The sequence below is a fragment of the Cyanistes caeruleus genome, chromosome 2 (assembly GCF_971803275.1).
Source record: "Cyanistes caeruleus chromosome 2, bCyaCae1.hap1.1, whole genome shotgun sequence".
NCBI lineage: Eukaryota > Metazoa > Chordata > Aves > Passeriformes > Paridae > Cyanistes > Cyanistes caeruleus.
This window is the reverse complement of record NC_141702.1, coordinates 12,349,993-12,356,032: the sequence shown is the minus strand read 5'-3', so window position 1 is coordinate 12,356,032 and position 6,040 is coordinate 12,349,993. Positions and strand designations below refer to the sequence as shown.

General features: G+C 38.5%; 1 long non-coding RNA gene across 1 annotated transcript; it reads right to left on the bottom strand.

The window, feature by feature from the left end:
* Nucleotides 1-1,075: 1,075 nt before the first annotated feature.
* LOC147654611 (uncharacterized) lies at nucleotides 1,076-4,667 on the bottom strand. Its single transcript, XR_015282734.1, has 2 exons — nucleotides 4,324-4,667; nucleotides 1,076-3,957 (listed from the first exon to the last, which is right to left on the bottom strand). It is a non-coding gene; the product is annotated as an uncharacterized LOC147654611 (long non-coding RNA).
* Between the last annotated feature and the right edge of the window lie 1,373 nt (nucleotides 4,668-6,040).

The following is a 6,040-nucleotide window of genomic DNA, read 5'->3' as shown; positions in this document are numbered from 1 at the left end:
AGTCCATTTAAATTCCTTTTGTTATGGCTAAGCTTATAATATTTCAACCTAAATCAATTTGGAACAGGGATAAGCTAGACCAAAATAAGAAATTCTTGAAAAAATGTTAAAATGTGTAATTTTGCCCAGAAAAGCTTAATGAAGCCAAGGGCTGTGTTTGGCCCTTCCCTCCTTTGTCTGCATGTAAGTGATAATGCCCTGAGCTCTACCTATGCCTAATACATGATTTTGTGACCTTCTGCAAGCTGCAGCCTTACCATTTCAGAGGTGTTGGCTCTCAAAGAACCATTAAACCACTGATGGTTAGAAGCTTTTGCTGTAGGAAGTTACATATATTTTTCACTACTATGTCTTTCTGCTGTGTCACTGTTGGCCACTGATGGGAATGGGATGCTGAGCAAGATGAACTTTTGATTTTACATTACATGGCCACTCATACTCTGCATGGAAAATTTGACTTTTGGGCTCCACTTCCCTGGCCACTGGAGGGTTCACAGGAAGGATATTTTGCTTGAAATGAACCCTCCCTTTACAAAACTTGAGCTCTGTTGAAATCAAAGGGGAAGAATGTGGGGGAACACATTTCCTGAAGGGAGGTGGAGGGAGTTTCAGAACCCTGATTCCATAGATGTAGCGCTTGTTTCTGAACCCATCCAAGGACCAGCAGTCCTGGCAGACACAGCGCTTGTGCTGCCCACACTGTGTGATGTGTGCACATACAGTTTGGGCTGGAGCTCAGGGCTGGGCACGGCCACTGAGAGGAGCACAGCACAGAGCTCATGGTGCCATCTCTCATGTTACATCAGAGGACGGTGAGCTGGTGTCCCCAGGAGCAGCTGTCTCCTGTCCTTGGCACTCTCACAGTCAGAGTGAGGGATGATATGATCAATCATGGCTTTAATGCAGAATATCAGCCTGTTCACAAATAAAACTGGGGTTGTGGAGAGAGCTCATGCCCCATAAATTACAGGTTACTGCCTAAGGAGAGGAGTGTGCTTATCTCTGGGACATTCGAGGGGCACTCTGAATCATGGAAAAAAGAAATGGAAATAAATAAAGACAACACATACAATTAAACAGAAAGCAAAGCATCTTTATGTATCTCTAGACAGCCAAATCTCAGAGCTTCTTGAAGATTTTTCACTCTGGAGAACATGCTTGTTTCCTGGAAGTAGCAGACACAGAAATAATTAGGCATTCTATAGGTCTAAGACTCTTTAAACTTTTGGGTGCCAAAAAAATACCTGCCAGTTTAATTTCCTTTTCTTGTAGGGCCCACAGATGCACATCAGATGTCTATATGAGCAGATGAAACTCTGCCAGTGCTCAGGCACAAGCACTGGGACTTGCTAAGCTCTGCTGTCCTGTCAGCTGAACCATCACTGGCACAAACTCAGGAAATAGCCTGGGGACCAGCAGAAGCAGAGACCACTGCTGCTGCAGCTCAGGGCTGCCGAGGTCCCCCCCAGCATCTGGTCCTCAGCACCTGATAAAATCAGTGTCTGTCCACAGCTCTCTTTGAGTCTTGACTCCACAGAGTACTTGGCATGGCTTCAACTTGGGTTGTTAATTAGGGGTAGGATTTAACTCCAAGCACTCCACTGAACTAGAATAGCAATATAGTTAAATTTCTTCTTCCTCTCAACAATTTGGCTTCTAGAAGAGAACCACAAAATCCTACTAATCCAAAATACTTGGAGCAATAAAGAAGAAACTAGACAAGAAAAATTCCTTTATCTTTGTAGGTTAAAATATGACACTGTTGTAAAGTTGTTTTTTTTAAATTTTGCCATTCTAAAGTTGTATTAAAATTTATAAGCTTTAACCTAAGCATGTCACTGACTATAGTGTTGATAATATTATAAACCTCCCATTTTCACAGACAAATATCTATTCCTTGTAATAAGTCCTAAAAATGTACGTGCACATGCAGAGAAAAAAATCCTAACACTCCAGCTCAGAAAAGATGTTATAGCTGCATGTTCAGAATTCTAGATTCTGGCCTGTATACATGACTTATTTTTGTTGGTCTATGCTTCCTCTGAATTTTTATATAGTTGAAACAAATGCATCTTCTGTTAGTGAATTATCCACAGTGAGTCTTTCTAGCCAGATGTTTGTGTGACACTGTTCACAGAGCAATGGTATATCTGTGTTTAAATAGCCAGAGTACCAATGGTTGATCAGGGGAGCTATTGTGGAATCTATTTTAGCCTTTGGCTTGTGGCTTTATCCATTTTTAAGTTTAACTCGAGTTACCCATCTGATGCAAATGGCTCCAATTTATGTATTCTATAAATTCGAGAGGCTGTCATCTGAACTCAAATCTTTGCTTAATGCTATAAAAGATAGCTGTATTTTACCAGCTTCTGTTATTTAAATGAGCTGAACATGTTTTGCTGATCACTTCACAGAAACTAAAGCATTGTGAGTATATGTGCTTTGTTGTCAGCTACTAGTGAAAGATCAAAGAGATGGTACTGAACACTGTCACAGACTCTAATTAATTGGCACTTATTTGCTTACATCTCAAGTAAGCCCATAAGCAGCTCCCTAAATCTGAAATAATTGATGACTTGCTATGCTTTTTAAATAATGCCATTTTATTTTCTAATTCTTTATATATGAACGTTATTGTGATTGCAAGGAGTATTGAGTCTAAATCTTCTGATCTAATAAAGCATATTACTGATCTTAAGAAACATCCTGCAAATGTGATGTGAACATATTTTGTGATTGCATTGTCCATAAAAGAAATATTCCAACAGTAGCTCTTAAGTCACAAGACATATCACATTTATCCTAATGTTGAAACAGTTATACTAAACATAAATGCAGCACCTCTCAGCTGCAGCTTCAGACTCAGACTCTTTTCAAAATTCCCAAGGCAGCAAGAGAAGCTCAGATTTTAAAACTCAGTGTAAATCTGTATATTTTCTTCAGATACTTTAGCTTTACTCATTACCAATTAAAATTGTGGCTAATTAGTGGGCAAAGAAAGATGAGTTTGGACTTCTTCATTAATACCAAAAGACAAGTATCCCAATAAAATACAGAAAGTACCACTGTGCTCAATGTTAATTGTTTTCTATATATATTTCTTTTGGTAGGACATTCCAAGGTTGAATGAGTCAAAAGATGGAACTACACCTTTTCTGAAGAAAGTTATTAAGATAATTATGGCAAGTTTATAAAGTTATTGTGGCCTTATGGTTTTTCTGGGTTTTGTTTTGTTTTTAATTTGCCTCTGCATACCCACTAAGCAACTTCTTACCATGTTTTGTGTAAAACCTGCTTTGTTAAATGCAATGAAATTTCTTTGACCACCTGCCTGAAAGTAAGATTGTGAAAAATTGTGACATTTAAAACTGTTCAAATCCTCTGTATGAATGTGTTTTAAAAATGTTTGTAGAAAGACAGATTTCCATGTATTTTCTATCTAATTAGTAATATATTTTCAAATACAAGAACGTTCATAGTTCATTGAATGGACATTCAAACCATAGCAACACACAAAAAGGAACAAAATTTGTGACTTATTTCCCATCAGTCCTCTTAGGTATAACTGAACATAATTGCCTCTCAGGCCAAGGTCTATTACTGCAAAACCCAAATAGAATAGCATCAAAAATTACTTCCCACAAAACTTTGTGAATACCAAAACAAATTTCATATACCATATTATATTTCCTAATAAAACATGTAGACCAGAGCCTTTGTACAAAAATTAAGCTGGTGTGAGCTCAATGCTCTCAATAAGAAGCAATACCTTGAGATTTATTTGGTGGAATAAATAGATGAAGGGTCTAAGGAGTCTGTGACAGCTTGTGGGACAGAGCAGAGAGCATCAAAGAAGTTCAGGTGATCTGGAACTTGTAGATAGCTTCATGCTGCTGTTGTTGTGCTGCTGTTATCCAGGTGTGTAAGAACGGTGTGGTGATTTTTTGGGATGATATTCTGTCCTCGGTAGCAGGAACAAAAATATTTTTCATATATTTAATGTGATAACTAGTTGCAAGTAAAGAGATCAGGAGCTTCTCAAGAGTGTTCCAAGTGTATGAAAGGTAGATATGTACTCTTAACCATAAATTTCATCAGGAAATGAACTTCAGAACCTCCTTACCATGAGTACCTACTTTCTCTTCATTTGATTTAAAACTGGTTTTACTCTGGTGGTAGTGACATGATTTTTATCATGAAGAATAGCTAGAGAAATATGTGTTATTTCTTGGTAGTACTTGAATTTTTGTCAGCTTTTCATTTTACTTAGTGGCAGCATGAAGATAAACATGAGAAAAAGAATAATAGTTCTGGAACTTTTACCTTATACTCACTGGGAAACAGGAGCTTTCTGGGTCTTTGAAGGTCATGGAGGTCTTCAGTTGTAGAATCATTAAGGCTGGAAAAGACTTCCAAGACAATCAAGTTCAACCTTTGACTGAATACCACCACATCAACTAAACCAAAGCACTAAGTGCCACTTCCAGTCATTTTTTGGACACCTCCAGTGACTCCACCACTTCCCTGCTTAGTCTGTTCTAGTGCTTGACAACTCTTTCAGTGAAGAAATTCTTCCTGATGTTCTGCCTGAACCTTTCCTGGTACAGCTTGAGGCCATTTCTTCATGTCTGGTTGCTGGTTGCCTGGTGAAGGGACTGACCCCCACCTGCCTACACTCTCCTTTTAGGTAATTGTAGAGAATAATTGTGATAAGGTCCCTCCTGAGCCTCTTTTTCTCCAGGCTAAACACCCTCAGCTCCCTCAGCTGCTCCTTATCAGACTTGTGCTCCAGCCCCTTCCCCAGCTCCCTGCCCTTCTCTGGACACTCTCCAGCACCTCAATGTCCTTCCTGAGGTGAGGGGCCCAGAACTGGACACAGGATTTAAAATGCAGCCTGACCAGTACCAAATACAGAAGGACAATCTTCCCTTAATTCCCCTGGCAACACTATTTTTGGCACAGGCCAAGTCAACAGAGAGGTTAAAATCTAAAGGGCTGAAGGATCAACAGAGGATTTTCTTATGCTTTCATGTTATCACAGATTGATTGGAAAGTTTTTGTCCCAAATTACAAAAACATCCACTTATCACTCTTTTTAAAAGAACTGAGTGGTTATATGTTCAGAGATATATAATTTGTTTAAATCTTAGTTATAATTGATTGCATAATGGCATAAAGTATGGGTTTAATTACAGCTGGAAATAATCTGCCATTCATTCTGAGTCAAAACAAGTATGCTTTTAGCTATAAGGTTTAATGTGACTTTACTGTTTGTCTCTAAGTTATACCTGGGCCTGTTGCATGAAGTTGCATAGAACCATTGTGGATCAATTCAAGGGCTGGAAAAAACTCGGGCAGGGTAACTTTTTTCTTAAGAAATGCATTGCAGAATTCCAGTAGAAGAAAATCAGGTCACTTCCAGTAGGAAAAGACTAGGTCACTGCCAGAAGGATCACAATACAGGGTTGTCGATAACCTTAACAGGGGCGGACAGCATCTTTTCTAAAGCATAATTTCTCTAGCTCTTTGTGGTCCTCCCATTTATTCCCTCTATTCATTTTAATTTTTTCCTTATGGATTCAGGCCCAGAGAATGGAAGGGAATGACTAAAGGATACATGGCTTTGTTTGCAAATCTATGTTTCATGTTTAATATTTCTTAATCAAATGTGTATTTGAATGATGCCTTCAGCTCCCTCTGCTTGGGATTTTAATTGGCTGCAGAAGAAACCTCAGAAAGAACCTTTTTCTAAATAAAGTTCCTTAAGATCACTTGTTCTTCCTCTTAAGATTAATTTCCTATACAGGAACTGAAAAATAAGATGAGAAATGTGCAGAGAAAGTATTCAGCAATGAGTAATATCCGCCGGTAAATTGTGGGACTATCGGTTCTATACAGTGATTGTCACATCTTTTTAAACACACTGATTAATGGGTGGATCTATTACTGAAAGCATGCATGCTTAATTTATTCAGAGAAGTTGAGTGTATGTCACCACTCCAAGGCCTGTTTTCTAGTACAGCATTTCACATTTACAATG